Source organism: Protopterus annectens, chromosome 8.part1 (genome assembly GCF_019279795.1).
Source record: "Protopterus annectens isolate FY-2018-M chromosome 8.part1, PAN1.0, whole genome shotgun sequence".
NCBI lineage: Eukaryota > Metazoa > Chordata > Ceratodontiformes > Protopteridae > Protopterus > Protopterus annectens.
In genome coordinates, this window is record NC_056742.1 from 94463228 (window position 1) to 94483032 (window position 19805).

The 19805-nt window shown below is 38.2% G+C and overlaps 1 protein-coding gene across 1 annotated transcript in view; it reads left to right on the forward strand.

Moving 5' to 3' along the window:
* The window catches only part of PIEZO1 (piezo type mechanosensitive ion channel component 1), a 3550337-nt gene that overhangs the window by 1658808 nt on the left and 1871724 nt on the right, over positions 1 to 19805 (forward strand). The window lies entirely within an intron of this gene.

Here is a 19805-nt window from a genome sequence, read left to right on the forward strand (position 1 = left end):
TTGTGGTAAACCCCATTTTAGTCCAGCAAAGTTGGTTCTCACTTTTAATGGAATTGGCCAAGGGCATTCATCACAAGCTTCCTCACTGACTGGATCTGCTTACACAGCATCAGGGGCAAATGGTACATCCCAGCTTAGAGGAATTGCAGCTGAAAGCCTGGATAATTCTATCTTGATACCTTTAGGCACTTGTTCCCTGTGGATATGCAGCAGGTATTTAAGGAGACAAGAAAACTTGCAATTAGAGTAACAGAGTTCCCAAAAGGGTTTTGTTCCCTCTGTTTTTTAAAATATTCTTGTGAGCTACTTAAGAGATGGCTTGTCATATGCTGCTATCAAGGTGCATCTCAGCCTCTCTACCCATGAATCCCATGTTTCATCTCTTTTTGTGGTCAAACAGTTTATGAAAGGAGTATTGAACATTAGACCTCCTTGAAAGTAAATGCTTTCTCCCCAGGATCTCAGTTGTATTCTTGAAAAATTGACCATCTTGAACCTGCCTCTCAGGCTGATTTATGGTTCATTGCTTGAAAGACTGTTTTATTTATTGCTCTGACATCTGCAAGGTGAGTGTCTGAGCTGCAAGCTGTCATGGTGGGCCAACCCTATCTGATTTTTCACAAGGACAAAATTGTGCTATGCAGTAATCTATCATTCACGTGTAAAGTTTTCTCAATTTACCTTGAATCAAGGAACCGCTCTCCAAGCATTCTATCCTGATCCAAAGATCAAGGGAGAAAAGATTCTATATACCTCGGATTCTCACAGGCAGCTCCAATACTACCTTGACAGGACAAGGCCTTTTAGGAATGCTGAGCAGCTGTTTATCTTCTATATGGAGGCTAAGGAAGGTCAGGCTATCTCTAAGTAAATTGTTGCACTGTGGTTGTCCCCTGCTCTTATTTCCTGTTACTCTTACCACAGTAAATCTCTTCCAAGCAAGGTTAAGGAGCACACAGCTTGGGCCTTATTCGCTCCAATGGCATATTGGAAAGGGGTGCACTCTAGAAGTATTAAAGGGACAGCAACCAGGTCATTTGTTCATACCCTCACAAAGTATTTCAGACAGGATTCTTTTTCAAGGTCCAGAGCAGGCTTTGCTTGGACCATTCTCCAGCAGCTCCTGAAATACCATCTTTCCACCTCCCAGGGTATGGTAAGCTTTGGAAATCTACCCAGAATGCCCTGAGGGAGGGGAAATAATGAGCATAGTACAGTTGCTTAAGTCGTACTTACCTGTAGCAGCAGATTTTCGAATTCCCCACCGTCTCCTTCAGTGACCACATCCACCCTCCATCCCCCAGCTTGTGCATATTTGAGGTGAGCTTCAACCTCTTTGTTTCAGTTGTTGTTTGATTTGTTTTTTTTTTTAAGGTATTGTGATTGGCTGCAAATTTACATTTGCTAGATGATTCTGGCTTCAGGTACTTTCCTCTACTTCTGCGAGGAAACTAAAAATGCCTGAGCACTCATCCCCTGTGATAGCTAAGCGCTTCAATCTCAAGATATGCTCAGCCAGTTAGCTGTGTCAGGAAGAGAGTCCAAGTTTTGAAAACTGGCCAGTACTGGGTTACCTTGGCAGACAGCATGAAAAGTCACTGAGGCAGTGAATAATTTGAACATCTACTGTTGCAGGTATGCAAGACTTGCTCAACTGTACTTTCATTAGTGTCTACAGGATTTTATACCTACTCTTTGATAATATGCTTATATTTTTCCATTATTTTTGTCAGACTCCTTTTTTTAAACATGTTTCTTAGTAGTATCTTGTATTCCTAATGGAATCAGGAAGAGTCATGCTACTTTGTATTCACAGTTTATGCTTACTAGATGTCAATATTTTTGGCTGGTTGTACAAACTTTTGAAGGGCGTTTATTCCTGTTTTCACTGTCTGCAGGATGAGAGGTGTCTGACTGTAGTGGGCTGTTGCTGGGCTGCAAGAAGTGTTGCTGGGAGCTGATGGAGTGAGGTTGGACCACAGGTGGTGCTGTGGATCAAGCAGTATAAAAAAGGAAATGCATGTAGAGATATAAAAATACAAACATCAAGAAAATGTAATACCCAGAAGTGGCAGGAAGTGGGTGTGTGTGAGAAAGAGAGCAATACAATTGTAAAACTACAGACTTTAATGTATAAGTAGTGAAATCTATGACTCCACAATTATAATACATCTGGAAAAAGAAATAAGTTACTCTAATTAGAGTGTACTTTCTCTAGAAGTGCATAAAACGTGAACTTGACTACCTTCACCATCTTGTTGCTGCACATGGGTGGTTGGAAGCACCTCTGGTATGATTTTAACCTAGAACCTACATGCTTTTCTCTTAAACACCTGTATTAAATTATCACTTAGGACGTAGGCAAGCATACATTAACAGAAAAGAAAAGAAAACAAACCTTATTGAGTTTTTCCATTTATCTACATTATACTTCACATATCTTTTCTTTTGTTGTAATTATCATCAGTCCAGTATTGCATAAATTATTGAATTTCTGCCTTCCCTTAAACTTCTCCTCCTGTATATTATTCTGTATGTGTTGGGACTCCTAATTGGAAAACCCAGGCTCAGATGCAGTACCTAACTTCAGGCTTAAAGTAATAACATCTTTATGTGAAGATTTAGCCATGAGTAAAAACTATATTTTCACTCCAAACAGACACCAGCTTGGTTAACAATAGGAAAAACAATACTTCTACATAAGGGTGAACCTACAAGGTGTACTAGAAACCATAGACCAATAACTTGCTTTCCGACGATGTATAAACTATACACTGGAATTGATGCCAACAGTTTATAGTCATTTAGAAGAAATCTCAATCATGGCAGTAGATCAAAAGGGTAATAGAAGAACGTCATGTGGCACAAAGGATAATTTTTTAAAGTCATAATTGAGAACTGTAAAAAGGGGAAGAATCTAAGTATGGCATACATAGATAGATTATAAAAAAGCATTTGACAGTATCCCGTATTCGTGGATAAAAGAGTGCTTAAAAATGTATAAGATACACCCTACACATTGATCAATTACATTATAGCGACCATGAAACAGTGGCAAACACCTTTGCAGTTAAGCCATGATAAAGGACAAATTATTATTCCAGGGATAAACATTCAAAGGGGGATGTTCTAGGATGAGACTCTATTACTGCTACTCTTTTGTCTTGCCCTTAACCCATTGAGCTGTCTACTTAACAGATTAGGTCATGGCTACAGTTTGGCTCCCAGGTGATATAAGAATGTCATTTGGTCTTGATAAATGTGCAAAAGCAGCCTTTAAAGCAAGAAAGCTGTAGCACAAAGAAAACATCAGTTTGGGACAGGAATGTTATACAAAAGAACTTGAGGAAGAGGGAGTGTATAAATATTTGGGAATTGATGAAGGATCAACAATAAAACTTAGCAAGGAATATTTTAGAAGACTTAATATTGAAAACAGCATAGACATCTAGGAACAAAGTCCAAGCTGTAAATCAGTTTGCTCTTCCTGTCCTAACTTGCAGTTTTGGAGTTACTGACTGGCCCCAAAATGTGTTAAGACAGGTTGGACAGTGGAAAAAAGGATACTTCATGCTCATCAAATAATGTATAAAAATCAGTGCATAGCAAGGTTATATATTCCCTGTTCTGTAGGAGGTATGGGCCTTCTCTAAATTGATTACATGCATATATCTGCAGTCGTGGGACTGCATCCAGATCTGCTGACCTCACAAGACCTAAATGTAGTTTTGAAACATGAGGAGAATAAGTTTAAGGTGACTTCACTGCTTAGTTTAGAGTCAAGCGGGAGTGGAAATCATACCAGAAGTAGATAAAAATCAGATGGCAACTGAATGTGCTAAAACCAAAGTAAAGAATATAAGGTGAAGGATCATATAAAAAGCCAAAAAATGTAAAAAATGTATAACCATAGCTGCAAATATAGAAAACTGTTGGAAGAACCTCATGTTGATCAGGGTCAAATACAGGAATGGTTAAGGAGAGGAAAATTTAAACCAAAAGGAAAAAGGTTAATATTGGTTGCCTAAGATAGTGGAGTATGTACACATTGGTTTACAAAGTCCACTGAACATGTGGGAGAAACAGACATATGTAGGTTTTGTAAAAACAGAACTGGAAACAATTGCACATCTTGTTGCTGGATGTGATATACTAATGGCAGAAGGACAGAAGGACTATATACTGAAAGCATAATAATGTGGCAAGACTGTTGTATTGGAGATTGTGCAAACATAATATGGAAGTAGCTGAAAAACATTGGAAACATGAGCCAAAAAGCATCATAAAAAATGAAGGTTATATCACAAGGGATCATCCATTACCAACAGTTCAAAAATAGATGCGAGAAAACCAGATATAGTAGTCCATGAAAAGAAGACAAAAGTAGCATTTGTCATTGAAATTGCTACATCTAGTGGCTGAAGTGTCTTCCATAGAGAGAGAGAGAGAGAAAGTCATAAAATACCAGGATTTGCTGGCAGAAAACAGGCTATTGTGGAAGGAGGATACCCAGGCAGTTCCAGTAGTAACAGCAGCAAGAACAGGTCTTATAAAAAAAGAATTTACAGTTATACTTGGATATGTTACTGATACATGTAACTCCATATGAATTGTAGGAGGAGTCATTGCTTGCCACATTGAAGGTGCTGCAAAGAGCATTTTCTGGCCAACATCAAAAATTGAAACAATATTAATTTCATGAACTTTAATCTTACTTTGACTTACGAATGGGGTCCATTCCCGTCATGGTATTAGAAACCCAAAAGATATGGAGGAATTAAAAAAAGAGAAAACAAACCATATTCAGTTTTTCCATTTATATACACTATACATGACATATCTTTTCTTTTGTTGTAACTATCATCAGTCCAACGGTACATAAATTATTGAATTTCTGCCTTCCCTTAAACCTTACCTCTCCTCCTGAACATTATTCTGCATGTGTTGTTCCCACAATTTCCATTTATTTTTATGCAATTTGCTCCTCCTCTTTTTCTAAAGATTCCTTTTCCAGTTATTTTTGTGTCTTACAATATTTAGTACTGCAAATACAGTTGATTTAGACTTTGATTTCCATTTTCTAGTAATTGCTTTTTTGGCAGCCAACAGAAGTAAATAATAAGGTCTTGCTATATCTAGGCAATTCAGATCCTGTATCCCAGCACAAAAGAATCATTTCCTTAGTTACAACCATTTTGGTCATCCATTATTTCTGACTGAGTACTCCAGGGATTTTTTAAAATCTTAAAACACATATTCTCATAACATATATTCCCAGTTACCGCTTTCTTCCCCATCACACCTCAAACATTTGCTGTCTGCCTGAGAAAAAAATATTTGATGTCTGCTTGGGGAGTAAAATACCTACGCAAACACTTCCAGGCAAAAATACTAAGCCTACTGAACTTTCTTGCATACTAGGGAGCCATAAATATGTCTTCTCACTGTTCTCTTGCAAATTTATTTTTCAGTTTTTCTTCTCATTCTTTTCTAACCTCCTCTGATTCTTGTACTTGTCAAAAAATATTTTATGCGCCTTAGTAATTACCCTTTTTTAACAGCAGTTTCTGTTCTAGAGTCATCTCAAACCTTTACCAAAGCAGGTCTTTCACTTAAGATTCCACTATCCATTTCTCTTTGCCTATACTCTGTCAGTCCCTGGTAGGGAAGGCAGTCTATAGCCTGCAGTCCAAATGTCTGCCTAGCCTCATCTCACTCTTATTGCTTTTCCCTCTCCAGTTATTTACTCCCAATACATTGGCTCCTTTGCCAGTTTTCTTCAGTACATTCCAACACCCTCTTGCCTATTTTCTGTACCCATACTTGCAGTCATCCCTATTGGCAATATCTCCATTCTCCATCCTGATATTGGCTAGTTCTCAGAATACTTTCTGCTGCTTTATGAGTGTAATATTCTGTATAGTTATTATTGTCCTTGAGGATCTGCACCCAAATGACCACTCTGTCTCCATTTCTAGAGCATCCCCCTGCTTTATCATAGTCATCATCATTATCCTTTTCAAATTATAAGCTTCTGCTTGTGTTATGTATATGAGCCTTAACTGCGTAACTCTATAATAGCCCTTCAAATCAGGTAATCCTAGACCACCTTGTTCTTTTGGAATGATCAACTTATACCGCTCGACCCTTGCACTCTTCTCCACTCAGATAATTCCATCAACTCTTTATTAATTATTATACACAACTTCTCCTCTGGTTGCTAAAAATATGCCTGACCTGGATATAAAACTAAAGTGACTGAAACATTTTCACTATTTGTATCTTTCTACCCATATCTGTAAACAAGGGAATGCAAATGCTTCCATTACCCTACTCAAAATTCCAGCTTACTCTGTTAAGTGGTTTCTGTGGATCAAAACCCACCAGCAACTCTGGTATTTTCTTACATTCTTCTTCCCTCTGGACCATCATTGTTTTAATGTTGTCAAATATTTGCCTTCCCTGCATAAAACCACACTGATCCATATCTATCGATTTTGGCAAACACTTTTAGCATACTTTTAGCTATTATAGACATAAACACATTATACTATGATTTAAAATTGAAATGGGACTATTATTAAGCTGGATCTGATGGGTCTTTGCCATCTTTAGGTATTACAGCCACCACATCTTTCTTCCAGGATGCCGATGATTCCCCTCATTTTAAAATATGGGTAAACAAAACCTTCCAGATCTTTATCACTTTCTTCCCTCCTAGCTGGGAGGGAAGAAAGTGATGCACAAAATGCAAACAAGTAAAAACTACTAATTACCCTAATGCCTATACTGTTTCTATTTTACCATCTTACTGCCTACGAACAAAATACTTGACCATGGTATTAACTACCCACAAGGTCAAACAGATGCCCACGACTACACACACAACACCAAACACTGTGCCATCCCCAGCAAACCGAATATACGACCCTCAATAATATATCACCCCTGTAAAACTGCAAAACACAATCCTAAAGACAAAGACTATATAAAACTAATAAACTCCTAAAGCTTAGAATATCCTGCCACTATAACCTTATAACACACGGGGATATTCATCCCAACCCTGGCCCACCCACACCCAATAACCTCCACTCCCCTACCACAAACCCCACAGTCAAGCTGCCCCTTTTTACTCCCACTAATTCCCTCCTAGCATTTCACCTAAATATTAGAAATATTAACAATAAGTCATTGTGAAAAATGTTTTGTGTTGAGGAGTTATCAAAAACAGTTGCTTATCAGCAATCTTTTTAAACTTGTGCATATTATCTAGATACTTCCTTATTTTCTGTTTAGCACTGCAGTTGCGTCTCTTCTTTTTCTGTGATATTACCCTTATTCTGCAATACTTTAACCTTTGTCCTTCCCTCTAAATAATTGTAGTTACTTCTTAATCATACCTCATTCTTTTGTTTGTATCCTATTTTTCAACTCCACTTTCATGTTACCTTACTCTGTAGCTATAACTTCTGAGAAATTTCTGTCTTCCATTGTAACTCTTGAGTAATTGCCACTATCTATATCTTAGATTCCTCTCTTTTTAACAGATAGATGGGGATGTGACGGTGCCTCATTACCCTGCCTTTTTATCTTAGTTGTTATGGATGCATGATATGAAGTAGTTACTGGATGTGTATGGAAGCTTTCAATTAAATAGACATGTTCCTGTGAAATATAATTTCTGTCTAACCTAGCCCATTTATTGTACCATGGGATATGATGTGTAATTTCTCTTCAAGTTCCTACTACTGAATTCATATCTTCCAAACCAAATATTTTCATAAATTTCTTCAGTAATCTACCCTCTTTTGTTATATTTCTCTTCTAGATTCCCCTGATCCATTCTCACTATTGCAAATCAAATTGCAGTCCCTACCTATAAGTAATATTCCCTACTAAAAGCTGATCGTCTCCCAAAATTTTCTTAAGCTCCATAATAGCAGTTTTTGGTGGAATATAAATACATGCCAGCATAATCCTACTCCCTTGCCAGCAGCCCCTCACTACCTCACATCTGCAATTATTGTCTTTTTTCCCTTCTGTCGCTATCACAGCCCTTCTAGCAGTTAGTATAATTTCTTCCGTTTTCTTTTGTCCCTGATATTATGCTGAATGTCTAACCTGAACATTTCTTTGTCAAATTCACATACTCATTTCTTTCTAAATGCATCTCCTGCAGCATTGCTATTTGCACTCTGCATTTTTAATGCAATGCAGTACTCATTTCATTTTTGTTTCTACCTGCAAGGTCATTTATATTCAAATTAATATGGATAGCATAGTCCTGATAAAAACTGTTGTTCCTACCTATTATACGTCAGTTTTTTTGGATTGTATTTACAACTTTCACGTTACATGCACACACTAATGTTGGCAGGCTGATCTCTGTATACATTTGTTTCTTGTCATCTCCTTTTGAACCTATGTCACATTTTAAGACTTTTTGTTTTAATGAAAACCTTCAAACAACAAAAAATATATATATATATACATTTTCAAAACACACTTGTATCTCCTATTACCTTAGAACAAATACATGAAGCTCTGTACTTCTTCAGAAATGAAGTTTAACCTTCCAGATAGGAACAATTACCCCAAATCAGCAGCTGCACCCATGAGCATCACCTGTCCTAAAATTAAGGGTACTCATGGGTAATTTGCATGTTATACCCCATGTTCCCAGTTACACTGATTGCTGTCTGTTCTTTTCTTTTATTCCCCTCCCAGATGTGAAAAACAGTTTGTATGTTTTCAGAAACATTAACTTTTAGCCCTAAGAAAAAGTGCACTGGTTATTTTAAATAAACCTAAATTGTACACTGTTGTAGTGTATATATTAAAGTATTAAGACTGCTTAGAGAGACTGCAATCTCTTATTCACGTCCCATAATTTCAGACTTTATTTTTCACAGAACTAATTGCCATTGTACCTTTAAAATTCGCATTTCCCTCAGCAAAGTATGCTCAGAACTCTCAAGTTTAATTCCTTGCACCTGCAGACATGTCTTCTCCATGTAAAGTAGTTGGCAATTAATCTTTGTAAATTTCACTCAGAACATAATGCACAGCTGTCTTCAGCTGCAGACGTCTTTTTTGTTGAACTATTTTTATTAATTGTAACAGATGAATGACAAATTTTAATATAAGAACTATTTAAACATGATAAATTAAAACAAACCATATTTACAAAGGTGGCTGCTATATAACTTATAGTGGATATAAAAAGTGTATTCACCCCTGTTAAAATGCAAGGTTTTTGTGATATAAAAATGAGACCAGAGTAAATAATTTCAAAACGTTTCCCACCTTTAATGTGATCTATAACCTGTACAATTCAATTGAAAAACAAACAAATCTTTTAGGGGAAAATATAAAAAAAATAAAACACTTACAATAAACTGGTTGCATAAGTGTGCACACCCTTAAACTAATACTTTGTTAAAGCACCTTTTGCTTTAATTGCAGCATTCAGTCTTCTTGGGTAGGAGTCTGTCAGCATGGCACATCTTGACTTGGCAATATTTGCCCACTCTTCCTTGCAATGGGCTTCAGTTATGGGAGGTTTAATGTATTACACGGTGAAAGCTTTACTTTAGCTGGGTTTTGATAAATGATTTGTGCGCGTGACCCTTTTACCCTTTGGTTTGCATATTGGATGGGTTAGTTTGCAGTTAATTTAATGTTTGTGGACATCAGACTTTATTTGAAGCTATGTGTTTTTGAAGTATAGTTGAACAATCCAGTTATGCTGTGCTGATGAAGTCACCAAAAAGGTGGAAACATGCATGTCCACAGCTGGTGGAGGTTGGTGCTATTGGCCAGAATGTATCCATAATGACTTGAAAAGTAAAAACTCAATGGCATTCAGAGACCATGTAGCTTAAACGCTGTATATCCTTAAGGCCTCGTTTGCATATATCCCATGGTCCTCCATTACAAAAGTTTGAAGGTATTACACAGTGAAAACTGTAGTTTAACTGTTTTTGTCTTGCAGATTTACTGAATGGTTTGTCTGTATGGCCTTTTTTACCCTTAAGTTTGAAGCAAGCAGAGAAAAAGTTTTTTTCTCTTGGGTACACCACCAGGGAATCTTAAAGGTAACAGTGTCCTCCAAATCAGTACCCATTCTATAGCTACCTAACCAGCAAATCTGGCTGAATCTCATGGTTCTGCCTAATTCCCATTGCAAGATGTGTCACTTAATGTTTAACAACTAGTGGTAGGGTTGATAGCAGATTGTACCAGTTTTGAAGTAGTACAGTACAGTACTGGAAGTGTGAAATATGGCAACTGTTGTAGTGAAACATGACGTATGCTGTGATAATGATAGTATTTGTGCTGTAGGGAAACTCCAGGCTTCTCAGGTCAAGACTGGAAGTTGTATGGAAACCACATTCTATTTCAGTACTCCCATGCACTCGCAGAGCACTTCACTGGCGTGCAGACTTGTGGATGATACCATGTAGCACTTTACACGAGGATCTTCTAATTTGCTCAATGCAAATTAACCAGTTCAGAAATATTCAGAAATTGAGCCTTCATTTGCATAATCTCCACTTCTAGAAGCCTGAATCTGCCCAACATAAGCATGAGTGGCTATATAGAGCCTCATTTCACCACAGAATTCATAGACATGCAGTTGCATAACAAAGGTACAGATAGTTTCGGAAGGAAGACTGTGGAACAGTGACTTCCAAGTTGCAGAAGGTATGTGCACTTTATTTCCCAGTATTACTTGTAAATACAAGGACATCAGTGGTTATATTTGCAAATTTAAAGTAGGGAAATTTATGGTAGTAACTGCGAGAACTTTGATTAGTGAGAAATAGTAACAGCCCATAACAAGTGTTGTGTGCATGGGAGATCACTGTTGTTGAGCGGCAAACCTAACAGATATTGTACAGTGCATATCTTCATGGAAACAGGCTAGCCCTGAGATAGGACTAGTTGGTACATATTTTTACAGGTGTATAGGATATGTGTACAACACATTTGGTTGGTTTTCAGGAGGGAGGACTCTGTCAGTACATTCACCTGTAAGTTGTAAGCCTGTGTTTCTTTTCGTAGGGTGGGATTGTTTGCAATGATGCTTGCTTGCAGGCCTGATGAAGGAGGAAGGTTATGGATTGACTACTATGAGTAATATTAACTCCTTCAGTGAGATATATAAATAAACAAGAAAAAAATGAGTGAGGTAACAAAGTGGCAGGAGCAGTCAATACTGGCATGGTGACAGTGTTTTTCATACCCATAACAATATGCTTGGCAGGGAAAAATAGAGTCCTCACAAACCAAAAAAAAAAATGTCAAAAAAGCAAGTTTTTTGATGTGGAAAATGAGGGGCTACTGCAGGCATTGTATCGCTGTTGCTAATAGCTCTTTTGGCATAATGCTGCTTACTGGCACTGCTGAGACCATGTGTGGTAGGATATTGTGGTGAACATAAATACTGTCAGTGGTCCAGACCTCAGTTTAGAGCAGGTGCAGTGTAAGGGTATCAGTATTACCCATGATGCAGAAAAATGTGTGTCAGTCTTTTAGAGGAGGGTGAGGTCATGGGAGGTGAGCCATTTTCCAATTACCTGTTATGGAGATAGAGTTGTTTCTGGCTTCCTTCAAAGGTTCATCAACTTGCTTACAGTCTCACAGTATGGTGCTGGACATCGGAGTCAAGCTGCAGTGTGCTTCTAGAATACCCATGAGAGATGCTTCAGATGGATATTAATGTACCTGTTTTAACCAGTGATTACTGTCCACTGGGCCACTACTCACTGCACTTCATAGTAACACAATGTATTGCGTACTATAGGAGCATTAAGGGTACATGTCAGAGGTACGTTATTTTCCAGTTCTTTTTACACATTTTAGTACTTAATCTGTACTTGAGAGCATGTTGGAGGTGTGTGTATGTATTTATTGATGTGGGTGAGGTTATACTTGTACAGGGCTTTATGCTTTACTGTGTTCACTGGGGAATCTCTGTCTAGCATCACCACCATGGATGTTCCATCACCTGAAGTTGAAGAATCATCTGACAGTGATGATGATGGCAATGATAAGCTGGCCGAATCTGGGAGCAGTATGTGTACTGGATGTAGGGAAGAGTGCCCATTGCATCCCCAACTCAGACTATGGATGCAGCCTCTGTGCCTGTGGACATGCAACAGACACACACCATACAAGGAGGACAGATTACTCTGAACACTCAGTCAGGGCATTGTGATTACCCCTATGAACACTCAGTCAGGGCATTGTGATTACCCCTGTGAGACAACAGTCATCAGTGTGTGCTGTGAGCCTTTTTGGGGGAGGGTTAGCTACATAAGAGTCAAAACTGGTGCTCATTGGATACACTGGTACCACCCTCCAGTGAACTGACTGTTTCAGTGGATGCAACCCATCATATATGTAGGGCCATCATGGAGGCACAGGCTAGTACAACCACAGCCATTTCCAAGTTGGTACAGATAATGGATGGTGTGAGTGATTACCTGAAAGAGTGCATGTCCTGTATATGGAACTGTTTTGATAGACTCAGTCACATACTGACATGCTCAGTGTCCTCTTATACTCCCATGCTGTAGAGAAGACAAAACCCACGAGTTCCACAGTGGCTTTGATTACAGAGGTGTGTGCAGCCCAGAGGGGCATCCCTGTGGTTGTGCTCAGTCACTAAATGCCTGGTAATGGACCATGTTTATGTTCACGCTGCACACCATTATCCACCCAGGGCCATGATACTACTTATGCAGCTCCTGATAGCTGTAGTTCTTATGGGCAGAGGTGCACACTGCATACCTTGCATGCTGTGGACCTGTCCAGTAGATCATGCTGCAGTGCTGCAACTACTGCTGAGGCTCAGCGTGCTCATACACAAACGCACCTCAGTAGAACATCCAGTGCCTCACAGTCTGTCAGCCAGTGACAGTAACCCATGACAAAGCCTTTTTGCAGTAATTCCCTCCAGCTGCACCTCATACTCACTGTAAATGTACTTTTACATTTTTTACAGCACTCACACACTTCAATTTAAAAGATATTGTGCACGTATGCTTCCTCCCCACCTGTGTAGATGATGATACATGTATTCTACCCTTTGTACTTTGTAACATGGGTTGCCCATATCTGATAACCAGTATGGCCAAAGTCTGGAGTAGGGTTTGCATGCATCAGTTTTACTGTGATACATATACTGTATTATAAACTGAAGCTGCATACAAGCCAGTGCCATGATATACTGCTCACGCCTCCATCTTGTTCATCCTTTACTGTTGGCATCTCCACTGATTCCTCATCTAACTCAGCCTTCTGTGCTTGCTGTGCTGTGAGCTGCTCTTCCTACAATTTTCCCTTTTACTTCCACTGTCTCCTAGGTATGGCGTTGTGTATCACTGCACATACTGAAAAGATTTTAGCACATGTCAGGGTCATACTGCAGGGCACTTTGTGATACATCCAGATAGCAAAAGCATGCCTTCAGTAACCAAAGCGCACACATTCTACAGTGATCCTAGTTTGTGATAATGTATAGTTCCTTATCTTTCTCATTCAGTAGATTTCAGATAGGCGCCATTAGCCAGTGCTTCAAGACATATTGCCAATAAGATGCTTTGAGAGAACTCATCCCTCACAAACTATTGGAAGAGGTCTGATGTGCCATATGTGGGAGTCATAACTGTTTGGGTGGCCTGTAGACACATTGTAAGTGCTACCATGTACATTGCAGACCATCTAGCAGTTAATGGAGTGATCCTCTGTATAGTTCACATGCATTCTTCCCCGGTAGTGTCTTTTTTTCAGTGAGGGTGCAATCTGTGGCCCCCACTACTTTAGGGAAATGGTCTGTATCATGGAAGGTCCTGCATGGCATTTGCTGTCTCATCTATATTACATGGAAACCCACATGCTGTAGCATGGCATTGTGAAACTGCTGGAATATTCTCAGGGCAGATGCCAGAACTCCCCCCATGGTGTCCCTAGACTGAAAAGACCATGTAGCTGCAGAATGTAAAGCCGCACACATCTTGGAAATTACTGGGATAGGTAATCCACAATTTCCACAGGCTTGCAGATGAATCTGACGCATGTCTATTAAGTCCTGCACGGTGTCCCTATCGACATGGTACCGGTCCATCAGTCCATGTATGTATCGTGAAATTCATGAAATGTTAAGCCTGAATGGATGTTGTGATGCCTCCAGTGGTGAAAATGAGCACCACTGTGGCTTATAGAGGTAATAGCTTATTGCATATACATATTAACTTGTGCTGCAGTCAGTTCCACTACTGTTAGTGCACTTCACTGTACACTTTCTACATTTCTGAATTACTCCACCATCTTGGTTGACCTCATTTACATACAAGGTGACCCTCATTTTAATACTCTTCCTCATTAACATCTGCTTATGCAGCCATAAGCATATACTGCTGGCAGCTCATGTGCTCAGCATTGATCGTTGGTGCTACATGCATGCCAGAATCACACACACCCTGCACGTGGCTGCTTATCACATAAAATAGCATAATGTAAATGCGGCCAAAGTTTCTGAATCCAAGGAAATCAGTCTTATGATCGTTTGAAGAATGGGCTTAATCCTTGGTCTTTGTATATTTTGGAATAACATTTTTGTTTTGTATTTACCGTGGTCTTTTATGTGAGGTGCACCTTTCTTGGATTTGTATATTAGATTCTATCAACTTCATACTTTACAACTTGCAGTTAATTGTGGAACTTTGGTGTTTTTGATGCTTGCCTTTTAATCTGTGTTATCACTCAAATGGCTTGTGATCGGTAAATAGTTTATGTATTTTTTTAGGTAATATCGTATGTGGTGAGTCTTATTATTACATTTCAGAAATTAAATGCTTCTAGTTTAAATAATAAGACTCACCACATACGATATTACCTAAAAAATATTAATCTGAAGAATTCCATTTCCAAAAGCTCAGAGCAATAGAATCTACCCTTAAGTTTTCTTCTTTTAAAAAGCTAATCTATACACAATTGATGATTAATAATAACACTTATTTTACCCCATGTATTTTAAATAAATTCTATTTTAATACATCCCCATCATGTTCATGCTGCTCATTTCCCCAAGCGGATCTATGGCACATCCTCTGGTCCTGCAGTCACACATATAAACTTTGGTGCTCCCTCAAAGTTAGACTAGAAAAGATTGGTTATCAAAAGTCGACCCTATCATGGGAACTAGCGGTTTTACACATTACTGATCTCAGGTTACCTAAACTGAAATTTCATGTACTTATTACCCTATGTTTATTGATTAAATTTTATATAAACATAAATTGGTTATACCGCACTAAACTGTCTTGGTGTGGCCTCAGGAATCTAGTGCTAAAATACATATCCTCACAAAAAATCTTTATTAATAACACTAACAAACAAGAGTATTACCAGAAATTCTGGAAAATGATTTTTGATATCATTCAGGGCAACTAAATAATTGTATAATTTATTAATCCTGATGCCTTGAATTTAACTCTGATATGCTGAAATGTCCCCTCTTATGATTATGTTTTTTATTGTTTTTCTTACTATCATTCATATCACTATTATTATTATCCCAAACACATGAGTCTTGTCTTATTATTTTTTTAGAATTACCTGGTCTCACTTTCTAGAGCTCACAGTAGCACTTTATGTATTTTATACATGTATGTAATTTGTATATAGTTCTCTCCTTTTTCTTTTTACATTCTGTTTTATAAGAGGAATACATTGCATATATTAATGACCCAGAGCTGTTTTTCATATTGTACCAGTGGCGGCTGGTGACTTCAAATCAAAGGGGGGGGGGGGGCTGCAGGAGATAGCCGAATGGGTGGGGTCAATGGGAAGGGGTGCGGACAACTAGAAAGGGGAGGAGGTATGCTCAAAACCACAAAAACTAAACATTAATTAAATATGCTGCCCTGGGTGCCAAACCCTCATTATGAGAGTCCAATCAAGACAAATGAAGTGTAAAAGAATAAAAATATTTCAATGCATTGGCTGCTTGACAGCTTACTTAATATCTCGATCGAAACAAAAAGGTTGTGAGGCATGAAAAAATAAATTACTTTTTAAATACATTACTGGAATGCCAGTCAAAATCAAGTATAAGAAAAACATGCAGCACTCAGCTCAAACTGCTTCTCCTTACACTGCATTATAATTTATATTCAGCTTTAAGTACCAAGTAACATGCTGAAAGTAGCAATCTCTGTGGTACCCCCACTTGTAAAAATGTTTATCCAAAAAAGACCTGCTGCCTGACAACTATCTACTTGTTTCATGGGGAAAACATGATCAAAGTAAAAAATGAAACGCAAACAAGCTCAAGATACATTGCTTAAAGGATTACTGTACAGGTTATGGACCACCCATGAATGGCATTCTGTTTAGTTTACAGGTAAAGCCCTCAGAGATCACTGGAAGTCTCCAGCAAGTGTAATGAGCTTCTTAAAATGTAATCCTGTCCTTTATTACAAATACTGTCATATGCATTTCAATACCCAATGCTTATACATTAACTAGTAAAGTATTTTCTGCATGGCAACAACAGAAAGGCTTCAATGTTGGCAATTCTTTAACAGTATGCTTATTAAAGCTTACTTGCATGTTATGATCTCAGACAAGCTTACCTGATGGTCATTAAAGCATTGCTACTTAAAACACAGAGCAACAGGCACTTTGAGTAATAAGCATAAATCAACTGTACAAAAATATGACAGAAACCAGACCATTCTGCAAAATCAAGAACAGATGAAAAGCCACTGTAGTACTTGTGTCTACCTTGGATGGGGGATACCCTGCACATTTACACTGCATGGGGGGATACCCTGCACATTTACACTGCACAACTGCTCCTTGCCTTGCTTGGACACATCCAGAGTCACTACATGGGGGAGTGGGGTGCAACAAGTAGGTCACAATTTGAAATGTCTCTGGCTGACTGATGGCCCCGACACATTTGTCATACCTCACCATCAGAGCAAAGCCATACATAGAAGGGGGACAAAGGCCCAAAAATAAGGACAATTTTTAAATATTGCTCTTATAAACTTAGAAAGATAATAGAATAGTAGGTCTTGTATTAGTATGAATTTTCTGAAGGATATGAAATCTGAAACTCAAATGTCTGTCATTTTCTAACTTCAGTCTTTAATGATTTACCACTAATTTGCCAAAAAAACAATTTTATGAAAAATGGACCAAAATGTGATGCAAAAATATAAAATAGCCACACAATACAGCTGGGAACCTGTCAAAGAAGGGACATTTTTTTAATAATAGTACTGCTAACTTGAGCAGCTGACAAAATAAAAGAATCTACATGCATTTCTGAAATAAAAGTAATCTATAACTCTGATTATTACAGTTATTTCTAAATTGTAAACCCTCCATGTTTTCTTCCAAAATTGCTATTTTGCGGGGGGATTATTAGGGGAAGAGCAACATTTTGAGCCAAATTCGGGGACAGTTGAGAGGTTTGGCTATGCCTAATTCTATAAAGCAATTTATATGTATGTACCTCTCAACCGGTTAATGCAAAACATCTGGACAAGGCCAAATATATTGGGGGAACATAAACAGTACTAAAAATTGCTCTTGTATAAACTGAGACAGTTGATAGAACAGGTCTTACTTCAGCATGCATTTTTCTGAAGGTTAGGAAGTCTGAAACTCAGTGTTATTAGTGACTTAATTCCTAAATGATTTTCCAGAAAACCACAAATATTATGAGGAACAAACCAAAAATAAGAAGCAAAAATCTATTAATTCGGTGAAAATCTGGACAGTTGGGAGGTATAGTTCAGTTGGGGCTGTCTTTGAGTTTGCCGCCCTTCCCCCTCACAAAATCATGGTCGAATGGAGCCCTCCCCTTGCAGCCATTCCAGTGATCCATTACTTGGCTATATCACTCCATTTACCATAAATACTAATGTGCATACTGCTTTACTTCTATGATCTTCTGGATTTCATTTGAAAGTTTTATTTTGCATTTTACAGCACAAACACTAAGATATCTGCTAAACAAAGCAACGCAGTCTCACAATGAAAACAGGCTTAGCATTAAAAACTTCTCTGCCCTTGAAATGCATATTCAATGAAACAGCATTGAAACCCACATTCAAAGAAAATACATTTTGCCAGTGGCAGATAAAGATTAACTTTGGGCTGTTTTCAAATCATAGGCCCCTTGCACATGAAACATACATGTGCTCTTTGATACACCTTCCTGATTCTACTAAATTATATTCCTTGTACAATACAGTACAGTTGTTAGACGGCATTTTAAATTTATTGTTTTGAACATTTTTCCAGTAAACAATGAAACAGAATGCATGCACCAATGACAAAACTACCCAATTCAGAACATTTCCATCATAAAAGTCTACTCAACCTTCTACAGTCCACCAGTATCAGTAAATATGCAGAATCTCTGAAGTAGTAAAAGTCATCTAAATAATTCCACATTAAAGAAATCTGTAACAAAGAAGAGGTTGCCGCTAGCAAACAACTTTATATGTCACTATTTATTCATCTACAAATAAAGTGCCTGTTGCCCTTGAGGAATAAATCGCCTATGTTGCATGCATTAATAAAAATATAGAAATAAGCTAGTAATATCGCAATAGGGACTGTATGGCAAACTGATAACAGGTTCATAGTTACTACTCTAGGTATCTTTGCCAAAAAGACTGCAGCATCCACCCACTTTACAACACAGTACAGTATCAGCAATGCATCTACTGTGGGAGTAGAACCGACAGCCTTCTGCATCAAAAGCAAGTACACTACCTCCTGTTGTGCTATTAATGCAAGCAAACTCAGTATAAGCAGCACTAAAGTTTTGTTCCCCTGCAGCTCTCAGCTCCTTGTAAAATCTACTCGACACGCAGTTGTATCTCTGAACTTTGCAGCACAAGAAATCTGGAAAAAGCCAAAATTTATTTGGTGCGGGGGAGACAACCAGGGACACATTTTAAACATTGCTTGTATAATGTTGGAAAGTTGCTAGAATAAAATGCTGTGTTACCACCATACATTTCACTGCCACGTCTTTAACCCAGGGGACCCTGTGCAAAACAGTCAGAGAAACATACCATTATGCCAAATCGGATGTTTTGTAAAAGAGAGGAAGATAAACTTAAATGGCTACCATTTAGTGAATTCAGTTCTCAGCATAGCTGTCAACCTCTTGGCACAAAACACCTGTACAAAGCCAATAATGGGAGGGAATACAGCCCCCAAACATTCAATGAATACAGTTCTCACCATAGATAACTCTCAACCTTGGCACAAATACCTGGACAAAGCCAATAATGGGGAAATACAGTCCCAAAAATAGGGACAAATTTCAAATATCCATGTTATGAACTTAGACAACTGCTAGAACAATTTTGTGTTACCATGTACTTTCTGAAGAATATGAAGTCTGAAATTCAAATGCCTATGTTTTTAAACTTTTAACCAGGAAACTAGTCTGACTTGGAACAAAAGACAATTTTCAGCAGAGTAGAGAGAAATGCCAGTCACATCTTTGCAAGTAAAGAGAACATGCAGACACCACACAGAAGGCACCCCAGCCAAGAATCAAACCAGAGAACATGTAGCTGTTAGGCAACAATGCTACCAGTGCACCACTACACTACAGACTTTGCAAGGAAAAATGTAGATACAGAAATCACAGATTTTATGAGGAGCAGAACAAATATGAGGCAAAAATCTGCAAGTTTTTTTTAGAAATGGTGGTGTATAGGGAATTCAGGTCCTTGCCACCTGCATCCAAGGTA